At 36.2% G+C, this 13883-nt stretch overlaps 1 protein-coding gene across 1 annotated transcript in view; it reads left to right on the forward strand.

The window, feature by feature from the left end:
• The window catches only part of Umad1 (UBAP1-MVB12-associated (UMA) domain containing 1), a 531474-nt gene that overhangs the window by 344828 nt on the left and 172763 nt on the right, over window positions 1–13883 (forward strand). The gene's annotated exons all lie outside the window — the stretch shown is intronic.

The following is a 13883-nucleotide window of genomic DNA, read 5'->3' on the forward strand; positions in this document are numbered from 1 at the left end:
GGGTCCACTTTAGATATAAGTTGCTAAAAGTGTGTATTAGGGCCAACTGAAGGACTTTTGTTTCCATTTGTATGTCTGCATAACTGGGCATATTCAAGAGAAAGGAATTGTACCATGTTTCTTTGTTATACACTGTGTGTAGGAACTGAACTGAAGTTTGTGCTTGAAGTTATAATTGTAGAGGATCCCGTTCTGTAGGCTTTGGAGAGGTATGTGAAGCTGTCCAGCATGAAGAACATCATGTCAACAGTAGGCTGACAAAAGACTTAAGATCCATTAGACTAGACTGAGTTGTACCCTTGCTTACTTAAGACCTGATGCAATAGGCAGAGAGAATAACATTAGGGAATGTGTATATGTGTTCTAAATGTCTGCTGGGTGACAGTATGCAGATAAAAAAAATTGGGAATAATGACTTTTTTTCTTACAGAAATTGCCATTAAGAGATTACTGGTCTTATAAACTTTACTGCTTTCATTTTATTAGGGGATTTTCTTTAATATTACATAAGATTTTTTTTAATCTTACTGTGTTCTTACCATGAGTTTCAAAGTGATATCAAACTCTTAGTATGTATATTTTTATTTTTCCTAAAAGTACAATATAAACTCAATGAAATTATCTAAAGCTGTTTGACATATAGTATAAGACATAAATATGAAGTCTAATATGTAAATATAAACTTATTTGTAATCATGATGTATGGTGACATTTAAAGACTGTTCTATTTATTAGCTTCCTAATATTTCCTTTGATCCCAACCATACAGTTTATATGATGTCTGTTTATCTTGCTTTACATTGTGTATGGAATGAAAATAGATTCAAATTAATTATTACCCTATTTTTTTTATTCCTTACATCACCGATATTTGAGACTATAAATTCAACAAGATATTTTACCTAAACTTGTTCAATAGAAAAATTAAAAAACATGTTTTTATTCTTCTAAAATATTGAGTAAAATTGGGGTTGCAGTTAACAAATCATAGAAATTACAACTCTACTACAACTAAACCACAGATAGTAATAAATGCACATATAAGCTAGGCATCATGGTACGTGCCTTTCCTCCTAGTCCTCAGAGCGCTGGTCAGGGGAAGGGCAGAGGTAGGAGGATATCTGATGTCAAGGCTAGCCTGGTAAATATACCAAGTTCCAAGCTAAGCAAGGCTGCATGGGAAGATCCTGTATCAAAAGCAATGACAAAATTACACACACACACACACACACACACACACAACACACACAAAAATATATGCACATATGCACTTAATTCTGTGAGAGAGAAATATTATTGTTGCCATTCTGTACGTGATGTAACAGCCATAGGGACAGTTTTATTTTTTCTTAGGCAAAATAAATTATGACATCTGACATAGTGTACTAATTAAAAAGATGGTAAAGGGCAGAGGTGGAAGTCGTTGGGAACATGTGCTTAGTACACATGAGCCTGAGTTCACAAGGTTTCTCAGTACCACATGCACACAAAGAGAGAAAATAGTGTTCACCTGTCTGTATCTATTAAAAGGGAAATTTACATTTAAATGACTATGGGAAGGAAACAATCTGAGAGAACATGGATAACAACAATTTAGTCTATGGTGTTCCTCAAATGAGTGAACAAATGCATATGAGAATCTTTAGAAATATTCATACCGTTTGTCATAGGGCAGAAAGTTCTTATGAGTTACTAACTGGATAAGTGCACAGATGTTTGTATGAAGTAGTTCATCACTTTATTTACAGTAAAATCATAGAACTTAAATGTCCACTGTGACAGTAAATCTTAACACATACATAGGGAATGCTGATAAACTACTCACCATATTACTGGCTTTTACAAGTTAACTATGACCATCATATTGCTATCATAAAACTGCCAAATGTATTTCTTTACCATGAGGTAAAGAAATGTAGTTCATAAGAAAGTATACAGTTCTAATTTATTCAGAATGCATTTTTTCCCTCTGTTTTGTGTCCCCTAATACTAACACTGCAATGACAGCTCTTAGTCCAGCACTCAGGATAGTTAGAAATTGGACTTCACTCCACTTAGCACATTGAGGAATGGTTCTAACACTTTTAGTTGTCCTGAAGTTAGTGGTTTATAATTAGGAACGGTTTCAATGTTCTCTCCTATATCTATCTCATAGGTTTGCTGACTCATCTTTTGTGGTTCTATGGGCATGGCAGGAAATCTGCTTTCTCCATTACTGTTGGAGTGCACATATACAATTCAGTTCCAGTGAGTTGTTTACAGAAAGTGGTGAATTCTGAATGTGCCTAGATACCCAGGCTTGTAACAAATCAGTAAGCTTTTGTGTGCCTTAACTGGTGGACACAGGTCATGCTATTAAATGATCAGTGGCCCCATCATTGCTTATGGAAGCAGTGTGTTAGTGACCATCACAGACAAGCACAGGTCCTGCAGACTCAGATACACTCCGATCAGTGTTTACATTCACACTATCTAATGCACAGAGCGAGGATTTTGTAGCGTTTCCGTCTTCACAGCTAAAAAGTCAGGTTTCTTCATTGCTATTTTGAATTTTTGAAATTTTTTAAAAATTATTTTCTAATAACTGAAGGAAATAGTTGTCCATAATGTCTTCCAAAATGCAGTTTCCTTACTAATACCATTGATTGGACAATGTCTTTAAATGCTTTGCTTTAGAATTATGGATAATTTATGTAATGCCAGAAATGGCAATAATAATCCAGTGCATAGTCTTCATCCAATTTATGAAAATCATGCTGCCTTAATGTAATTTCCTAACTGGAAATTCAGATAGAGTAATCTAATTTAGTTGGAATCTTAAATCTACAAAGAAAGAACTGTTTGGAAGTATGTTTGAAGGGATTAATGACTAAAATGTGAAACATATATGAATTCACAAAAAAGGTTGGTCTTGCATCTTTAAAGAATATTAGTTCACTTATGCATATTTTATACACACACACAAACACAAACTTTAGTATGCAAGAAACTCTGAAGTTTGAAATACAAATGACCAAATTCATATTTATCTACATTTTTGTTACAGCCATGGTTTGTGTCCAATAAGCTGCTACAGTCAAATGTCATGATGCTCTTCAATTAGGTAATCATGTTTTTAACATAATAGCAGTTATTTATGAAAAAATGAGTATTTCGGAATTCTTGTGTTTTTGCTTTAATGAAAAATTATTTGTCATCCCTTTGGAAATTCACATTAGTCAAGAATACTTTGTATTTGTACAAATTTAGTTGTACATAAAATGTATACATTTATGAATATAACTATTAAGCAACTATACATTTGAGAGATATGTCTTTTGCAAAAAATATGCATTATATATGATTTTCCATTCATCAAAAAGGGAGCATAGATAAAAATAACAGCATGTAAGGTCCATTGTGACTACACCAATTGGCTTCTCTGACCTCTGCCCTTTGGAAGACAGGTAACCAGGCTGGCCTTGAGCACATGCTCTTTTCTGTGCCTTCTGCATGCTTTGAATTAAATGCATTTATTGAATGCTTGACTAAATTATCATTTTAAAAGATACAGTATAATTCTTCCAATGAATGCTGAAATACTGCTTCAAACAGAAGATTAGAAAGACACAACTGGGAGACTGGAGAGATTGCTCAAAATTCAAGAGCGCTGGCTGCTCTTCCAGAGGTCCTGAGTGCAATTCCCAGTAACCACACGGGGGCTAACCGTCTATAATGAGATCTTATGCCCTCTTCTGGTCAGCATATATGTGGGCAGAATATATATATACACACACATACATACATACACATAATAAATCTATACATAAATCCTTTTTAAAAAGATACAACTAGGAATGAATAAAATGGCACAGGTTCTTAGGTTCATTTAAGACAGCCACTCCTAGGTTCTTAACCTAATGGGTGAATGATAATTTTAAGTTTGCTATGTTGAATTCTATTGTTTATGCCTTCAGGAAGTATATGAAGTATGTGATTATTTTACCTTTAGGACCTTGAGATTACAACTATAATTTTCCAGATAAAACATCCTCTCTGGAAAGGACTGTTCCCCCATAAACGATTTATTACTTTTAGTTTGTCTATTCTACTGTTCTTCATTTGGAGTCCACTCCCAGTATGTGAAACTTTGAGATTTCTAAATATCGTTTTGAATGTATATGCTAGACTATGAATATTTTTATTTCCCACAGAGACATTTGAACACAGTGAAAATGAACTCTCATAGAACAAAATTGCCAAGCATATGAACTGTAGGGAAGAGGAGCACAACTTTAATCTGCAAGGACTATTAAAATTCACCCCATGGTGGTTATGCCTGAGGCCTGACAATTGGCATTTCTCATTGTGGCTGCACTCACCTACAGGCCTTTATCTGTACCAGATCACACTCCTCTCTAGGACACACGGTTAATGAGCTCCCTGTCCTTCTCCTTTTGGACTGAAGAGTGGAGGCTTCCAGTGATCTTAGTCATCAGCACCCTTACTGAAACATGGTCCCCACAGCCAAGGCCACTACAGAGTTGTGTTAAGACAATCAACTCAAAACAACCTAAAAACTATAGCACTAAAGAGAAAAGGGTTCTTTTCTGGTCATGTCTTACCTGGCAAGGAGGTTTTGTTTGTTTTCAGGGAGCATTACAGAACCTTAGTTTGAGAGGAAGAACAGCACTATTCTTGTTCAAGAACTGAACATTTCCAGATTTCTGATTCTTCTGGGCTTTCTGAGACTGGTTTTGCTGATTAGCCCAGAATTCCTCCTACCTCAGTATTCTGAGTACTGGGATTGCAGGTGTGCACTATTACACCTGTTTTTTTTTTCTTGTTAGTCATTGTCATGTTGTATGACATGCAAATTATTAAACCCTACAATTTGTATGGTGAAGAATACAACTGCCAAATTATTTTACATTGATAAGCACTTCACACATATTCTTGTATTTGAGCAAGCAGATGTTGGAAGGAGAGGATAAGAACATTTAGCTGCCAAGGTGATGTGGGCTGCACTCTAAAGCAGGTGCCAGAAAATGTGGGCCTGTCTAACCTAGGAAAGGGACAGCTTGTGGGTTTGGTAAATGATACATACAGTGAAAGGAAATAGGACTTAGAACTTCTATTTTAGCATCTCTGCTCCTGGAATTCTCAGCCTTTGTGGATTTAAGATTCCAACTTAATTAGATTACTCTATCTAAAGTTCCAGTTAGGAAATTACATTAAGGCAGCATGCTTTTCATAAATTAGATGAAGACTATGCACTGAATTATAATTCCAAGCTCCCAGTTTGCCCAATCCACCTGTATTTCCTTGTCTTCTTTGTCACTCTGAATTTTCTCAGACCAACCACTTAACCTACCTTTGAATAAGATTCACCCATCTGCCCAAGAAGTGCTGGACACCCAGTGTGGGGGAATTCGAGGGTGGGGAGGTGGGAGTGGAGGGGTGGGTGGGGTGAAATCCTCATAGAAGCAGGAGAAGGGGGGTGAGATAGGGGGTTCCTGAGTGGGGAATGGGGATGGGGTAAGGGGATAACATCTGAAATATAAATAAAATAGCCAATAAAAAAATTAAATTAAAGAAAAAGATTCACCCAGTTGAAGCAACTATGCCCCCAGAGCCAAAGCTGATTATGCAAGGAGTGGAACCATCCCTTCAATGATTCCTTCCAGAGTCTAGCAGTTAGTGGTGGCTGGAGGTGCTGTGAGCTTTCTCTGCACATTTTAAGAAGCAGCTAGGAAAGGCTGCATTGAGGACTGCTAGCTAGGGGGTATTTTTACCCATAATTGATTAATGCATGAATGCTGCTCATTTTTCTTGAATTTGGGGGAAAGGGGAAGAAAGGGGTCATAGGAAGAAAAAGCATTGTGGTAATAAAGGCTCACAACCATGTATCTGAAGTGGGATCCAATGCCCTCTTCTCATGTGTTTGAAGAGAGCAATAGTGTACTCATATGCATAAAAGAAATCAGTAACTGATGTCAAAAAAACAAAAGACTAATCTCTCGGTTTGAGAGGATTGCTATATACTTCCTATAAATATAAATATATATCATAAATAATGATATTGTACATAATACATAAATGAAAATTTGTTATAAATTATTGCTGTATAATTAATATTTTAAAGCTTATATAAATGGGATCTTCATTTGAATGATTATGTCCATTTGAAATGTTATTGAGGCCAGATGTGGTTTACACCTACAATTCAGAACTCAGTATGTGAAGTCAGGAGAATAAAGTTTGAGGCTAGCCAAGGCTATACAGTGACCTGTTTCAAGAAATTAAAAAGACAAAAAAGTTGAGAAATCTTTTAGAAAAGTTGACAGATGCCATAAAAGTTTAAATATTTGTGTCTAAAGGTTTTCATCAATATATTCAGATGCTTTGCCTAAAACAAGGGGTCAGTCTTTACTTTTAATTCAGTGATTTAGCTATTTTAGGATACACTATCTTTTCATTTTAAAGTCTTCTGTCTTTATCATACAAGCATCAGGGTTCATGAGTGAGGTAATCTACTCCTTGTCTGCTGGAGGGGAAATGCTTTTCTGTGCTATCATGGATTATGCTTTGCAATGGTTATTTCTATTTGTAACCATAACTTGTGATCACAAGATACATGTAGCTGAATTTAGAATATGTAGGGAACACAGAAGGGAGCAGTACTCATCTAAATGTCATTGGCTTCGATTTTAACTCACAAAAAATTATTAAAAGCTGAAATACATCCATCCTGATCACCCAGTTCTCCAATGTATTTTTTGATAATCTGAATTTTGTTGTTACAAGAGCTTTTTTATATTATATTTTTATATTATTTCTTCAAATCCATGAAATTTTCTAGACTCCTTTCCAGTGAGACTTTTTAGAGAACTTGTTTCTGTGTCCCACTTTCAGATATTTTGCAGGCCAAATGTTATGTGTGTTTGTGTACCAGTCATACCTAGGAGATGCGGTATATAACCCTATGTGTCCCCCTTTAATTAAGCAATCAGATGTATACACAAATGTCTTTTTTATTAGATATTTTATTTATTTATAATACAGATGTCATCCCCTTTCTCCATTTACCCTCTCTAGAACCCCCTATCCTATACCTCCTCTTCCTTTATGCTTTTATACCATTTTGATTACATGCATGTATTAAGGTCAGTTCTAGGTTGAGGGTCTAGCAATACAGTAGATGCAAGTAGTCAAGGGACAAGCAATACAATAAACACAAATAGTCAAAGAGAAAGCAAGGCTTTAAACCCAAGTTACGTGAACACTCCCGTGATCACTGTTTCTAAAGGCTTATCAGGATGATCAAAGTTTCTGAGCCTACTTCCCTATCCTAGCCCAAGGTCATTTTCATGTCTGAAGCCTACTTCCTTGTTCTAGCCTAAAATTTAGATTCCTGTCTGAAATTACTTCTTTGTTCTGTCCTAATATTTAGATTCCTGCCTGAGATTACTTTTTTTGTTGTAGCCTACGACTTAGACTCCTACCTGAAATTGCTTCTTTGTTCTAGTTTAATGTCAGATTCCTGCTTGAAGCCTACTTCCTTGTCCTTCGCCAATGTCATATTCCTGCCAAGGAGCCCCTTTCCTTGTCCTTGGCCCTTGTCAGCTTCTTGCCTAGCAGCCTCAAAGGCTCTCCACCTCTCCCCTTTTTTTATTTTGTTAACAAGGCTGAGCCTGTCTTAGGTCTTTCTGACAATAATGCTTTCTTACCCGTCATGGAATACGCATTATCAAAGGCAATGCAATTATGTCTTAGGTTAGTAAGGCTCTGTGCAGAATCTTACTCCTCCTTGGCTTGCCAGCCTGTTAATTTAATAACTCTGTCTGGGGGTCTATTTTCAGGTTTAAGCCATGTATTTTGGCTGCCAACATGTTGATGTTATTAAAGATAAGCTTTAACACGATGGGCAGGAATAAAAGTATTCCCAGGACAAGAAGGGCTAGCCTGATCAAGCTGTATATGCCATTCCTGAGGTTTGTCCAAAACGGGAATACTGATAATATTATCGCCATTATCTGCAGCATCGAAGGTCAAGGGAGCAGCATTCTTTAAATTCACAATCTCACTATGCAAAGTTAACACATCCAGAGATGTGTTAGGATTATGCCAAGTATCTTACAGGCGTCTTTAATCTTTTTTCTAATTATAATGACAATCATTATGAATTTCAAAAGTAACACTACTCCAGTGATATTTGTCATGTGACTTGGGATGGCTCCTAACTCTTAAACCCTGAACCTCCTTCAGATAATTTCAATGGGTTATAGAGCATCATTTGTTGTTACAGATACCTATATAAATCCTTTTGTATACTCAATACATTAGTAACATTTTTTTGCTAGATGGTTAACAAAAATAGTTGTCTTAACTCCTTGTGTCAATGCTATTGCAGAAGCAGTGGTGCTAGCAATTAATGGAATTAAAGCTGTTATACCAGCAATAATCAAGCCTGCTACCCTCTTGCTTCTGCTTAAAGCCTAACTCACTTCTTCCAGCACTTTCAAGCTTTTTTCAGAGAATCAAGGTTTTCTAATACTCACGGCAATGAGACAAAAGCTGGTTGATAGACCCCTGCCCTGTAACAGACATGCCAGGTTTCAACACACTAACATAATTGGAAATTATACAGTCAATGCAACTTACAATAAATGCTGTAGAAGAGACAAAACTAATTTTAGCTTGACAATTAAAAGAGCCTTAAAACATGAACTAACCCTTGTTTGAAATCCAGATCCTGTCCCAACATTATCTCTTATTATTATTATGATGTTGCTATCCTAACATCATATTGAGCTACAGCTAGCTTCCAAATATGTCTCTGACAAAGTCCAGATCCAGTCTTCCAAAAGTAAACTGTTATTTCCCATATTGGATTGATTTCTAGACCAGTATATGATTGAGTCCTACTAGTTGGACACCTTTAAGAAGAATACAAGAGATATAATTTCTCTTTTTGATTCTCTATCCCACGAGGTCTAAAAACTTGAGGGAAGGCAGCTTGTCCCATCTGGGATATAGTCAAGCAAAGGTGGGTCAGGAACATGTCTAATACAGCTCCTTAGTCACCCTTGTCAGGGTACTCAGCAAGCATCATACTTTGTCGAAGGAACAATATCTCACCAATCTTTAAAGTTCCATGGGCCTCTTCCACAATACCTTGTCCTTGAGGATTATAAAAAAAATCCCCATAATAAATTGTTCACGAAAAGTCTCGACTGCTCAACTACAATTGCCAGACCCATTATTTGTTTCTTTTAAAATTGGATATTTTATTTATTTATCTTTCAATGTTATCTCCTCTCCCGTTCCCTCCCATAACTCCTTATCCTATCCCTCCTCCTCCTATTTCTATGAGGGTGTGCCCCCACCATCCTCCCAGTCTCACCTCACTGCTCTCAAATTCCCCAACACTACGGAATCCAAACTTTCAGGCACCAAGGCCCTCCATTTCCACTGATGCCTGAAAAGGCCACCCTCAACTACCTATACAGGTGAAGCCATGGGTCCCTCTGTGTTCTCAGGCTGGAGGTTTTAGAATGGCTACTCCAAGCTTGTCTCTTGGGACCATTTGCTTGAAAAATTATTTTCCAGCCTTTTACTCTAAGGTAGTGTCTGTCTTTGTCACTGAGGTGGGTTTCCTATAGGCAGCAAAATGCTGGGTCCTGTTTGAGTATCCAGTCTGTTAGTCTATGTCTTTTTATTGGGGAATTGAGTCCATTAATGTTATTCCCTCCTTGTATTGGAGCTTTCCCACTATTATCCTTTGTAGTGCTGGGTTTGTGGAAAGATATTGTGTAAATTTGGTTTTGTCGTGTAATATCTTGGTTTCTCCATCTATGGTAATTAAGTTTTGCTGGATATAGTAGCCTGGGCTGGCATTTGTGTTCTCTTAGGGTCTGAATGACATCTATCGAGGATCTTCTCGCTTTTAAAGTATCTGGTGAGAAGTCTGGTGTAATTCTGATAGGTCTGCCTTTATATGTTACTTTCCCCTTTTCCCTTACTGCATTTAATATTCTTTCTTTGTTTTGTGCATTTGGTGTTCTGTAGGCTTCTTGGATGTTTATGGGCATCTTGTTCTTTAGGTTAGGGAAGTTTTCTTCTATAATTTTGTTGAAGATATTTATTGGCCCTTTAAGTTGGGAATCTTCACCCTCTTCTATACCTATTGTCCTTAGGTTTGGTCTTCTCATTGTGTCCTGGATTTCCTGGATGTTTTGTGTTAAGAACTTTTTGCATTTTGTGTTTTCTTTGACAGTTGTGTCAATATTTTCTATGGTATCTTCTGCACCTGAGATTCTCTCTTCTATCTCTTGTATTCTGTTGGTGATTGTTGCATCTATGAGTCCTGATTTCTTTCCTAGGTTTTCTATCTCCTGGGTACTTTCCCTTTGTGATTTCTCTATTGTTTCTACTTCCATTTTTATGTCCTGGGTGGTTTTGTTCAATTCCTTCACCTGTTTGGTTGTGTTCTCTTGTAATTCTTTAAGAGATTTTTGTGTTTCCTCTTTAAGGGCTTCTACCTGTTTACCTGGGTTCTCCTCAAATTCTTTGAGAGTGTTATTTATATCCTTCTTAAAGTCCTCTATCATCATCATTAGAAGTGATTTTTAAATCTGAATCTTGCTTTCCTGGTGATATGGGGAATTCAGGACTTTCTAGTGTGGGAGAACTGGGTTGCTGATGCTTATGTTGTTGCGCTTGTCTTTTGCCATCTGGATCTCCTTAGTGCTACCTGCCCCGTCTCTGACTGGACCCTTTCTTTCCTATTATCTTGGTTGTGTCAGAACTGTTTGGGATGGGTGCTGCTGCTGGGGTTAGAGCTGAGGTCCAAGATCTGCTCAGTGCTCAGGCGGAGACCAGAAGGAACCAGTGCTCTGGGCCAGGAGTGAATTCCTGGGTCCCCATGGGTCCTGGTTACTCCCTGTTTGGGGCAAATGTTGCTGCCTCCTTGCCTAAGGTACTGCTCGGGTTAGAGCTCCTGGGATCCTGGCTTCCTCTGGGTTTAGTGAGATTGGGTGCAGAGCTGCCACCCAGGATCTGCTTAGTACTCTGGCTCAGACCAGAAGGACCACAAATGTCTTAAACTTGAAATTTCTCTTTCCTGAGTGGCTTTTACTTTGAGCTTTCAGTTGGGTGATGGACTAAACAGGAGTATTCTGTCTGTTTGCTTGAACACATCTTAGAGTTTTAAAGCTCATATGTTCTTGTGATGCATTTTTCACTGGATTGCTTAAAATATATCCTTAATTTTATATATCAGAGGTTAGGTCATATGATGAAGGAACAATGGCAACACTTAATTTGTTTTATTTTCTTGAAAAGAGATTTACTTTAAGAAGGAATAGGCAAAAAAACAACAAAAATGACAACCAAAAAGAAGGAATAAGGTAGGCCATTATTGCCAGTTCTAGCACAGAGTGGTCCTGTGAAAACCTACAACAATAAATTACCTCATTTTACTTCCACTGGTAACTGAAAGTTTACATTTAGGAAAATCATTATATTCGCATATAATGAGAAAACAAGGAAAGACAGAGACCTCAGCTTTTTTAAACTCATTTTTTTAAAATAAGGAAAGTATAAATGTCATAGTTAATTCCATCCAGTTTTTATGATTTATTTTTACTGTTAAAAGTGAAGCAAACTGCCCAGAGGGCCAGTTCTTTTAGTTCACTTGTTTCCAATAGAAAGAGCAGTCCACCAAAATCTGGTTTGGAAGCAATGACTTCTAATTATTTTTATTTCTTCTCTAAGTCTCCAGTATGCTCATCTGGAAAACATTTAGTCATTTCTAAGGAGATTCCAAAAATGAGGCAATCCATGGTCCACTGTCTGCCTTCATAAAAGGTCAACTACATAACCAGCTAAACCATAACATTTCTGAGACATATGGAAGACATAATTTACTAAAAGGTACTCTGATAATTTCAAAGGGCAGATGTAGTTCTTAAATAGTGTGTTCACTTATCAGGTTCAGTGTTTTCTTATAGTTTAAAGCCTTTCCAAGGGAAAGAAAAAAATGTTGCAGTGAAATACAGTGCTGTTTCAGTTTGTCACTTGATACAATTTGATATAAATTGACTAGTACATGTGTGGAGTTGAACTAATAAAACTAAGCATTGGTGTCTAATACCTAAACAGTGTCTAATGCATTAACTTTTAATTAGTAATTATCCATCAATAAGTTCTCCCTGCTAATTACCTTCAACAATTCAGGTAACAAGATACCCAAACTCTACTCATTTAGAACTATTGATAAGTAAGATTTTTTTACCTTAATGTTTTAGGATGTCATATTTTCTTGAGTTACTATTTCAAACTGTGAAAACTGAAGTTGCTTGAAAGATGATACTAGTTAAGTCAGTGTTAACTATGCCACTGCCCCAAACTTACTCTAATGATTCCAAAGAAGCAGTCATGTTGGAACATAGTTTTTTAATATGCAGAAACTACTGTATTTCTGCCTGCATCTTTTAAAATGGGAAATTTCTATACAACTTAATGATGTGCTATGATTCTGTAATATGAGAACAGAAGTAATATTATTTATAATTTTAATCACTGTAATCAAGAGGAACATCAATTCTGGTATTAATTAGGCATCTTATGACCCCCATGTTGTTGATCAAATGGGGTCATAAGAAACAGAAATAGCGTACCTCAAGCTAACATCATTATTAGAAACTAATTCAAAACCTATGTTTCACTGATACTCTAGGTTTGACACCATCTTCATAGGAAAGGCAGGCAACTTGATGGCATTAGGACTGACTTTATCTTCATAACAGATGAGAATAAAGTTCCAGGTAAATTAGATACAGGAAGTAAACAAATTTAAGTTTCACAGAGTAAAGCCATATCTGACTGATAATAATCAGGAGGACTTCTTTGAAATCTCAGACCAATTAAATACTAACTAGTAAGATAAGACACCTTGAGAGTATGCTAGACTGTCGTGGACAGACTTCAGAGGGCTGATTAAAGATTTTGTATGTATCTTCAGTAAATAAGGTATGGCTTAACATCAAGTATATGTATGGTAAGAAAATGAATATTAATATATTGAAAACACAACCTCTAAATTCTCTTGTGTTACTAATAGCACTTTACTATTAATAGTTCTCATAGTTCTTAACTCAGAACATTTAACTAGAGACAAAATGCTTTCAGTTTTGTGCATAATTTTGTCAGGTGAGAAAACTCTGAAGCTCAAAGGAACTAACAGAAAAGGACGCTAAAATGGGAAATATTCCTGATAAATGATATTAAAAATGTTATCAAAAACAGTTTCAACTGTCTAAACTGTCGAAACAAAAAGTTGGCTCTCAAAGTTTATATGGAGGGCCACTGTTAATCGAATAGTTATTAGCTTATTAAATGAGATGGCTACTAAGGAGATAGATACCTCATAGAAATAATCCCTTACTGATTAAAAAAACAAAAACAACAACAACAACAAAACCCAAAGGCTTGTTGAGTCTTTTTTTTTCCAATACAGAAATAAAAGAGATATAGAATCTCCTAGGGATGATTAAATAATGCTCTACTGACTATCAATTTTTTAACTGTCAATGAAACAGGTAATACTGCTGCTAAAATACACTGGAATTTTTAAAGGATGTATGAACATCCTTTAAAGATATATATATATATATATATATATATATATATATATATATATGTATGTATGTATGTATATGTATATATACACACACATATATATATCTTCAGAATGGAAGTATGTTGTGATGGGGGAAGAGATTTTGTCTTTGTTTCAACAGAAGAAAAGCTATGGATTTCATCCAAATTAATAAAAATCAGATTTGACTGGGTAAAACATCCCCTGAAGATCTTGGCTGCAGAGGTCAAGAAATCAAGAG

The sequence above is a fragment of the Grammomys surdaster genome, unplaced genomic scaffold (genome assembly GCF_004785775.1).
Source record: "Grammomys surdaster isolate TR1022 unplaced genomic scaffold, NIH_TR_1.0 126091, whole genome shotgun sequence".
Lineage (NCBI taxonomy): Eukaryota > Metazoa > Chordata > Mammalia > Rodentia > Muridae > Grammomys > Grammomys surdaster.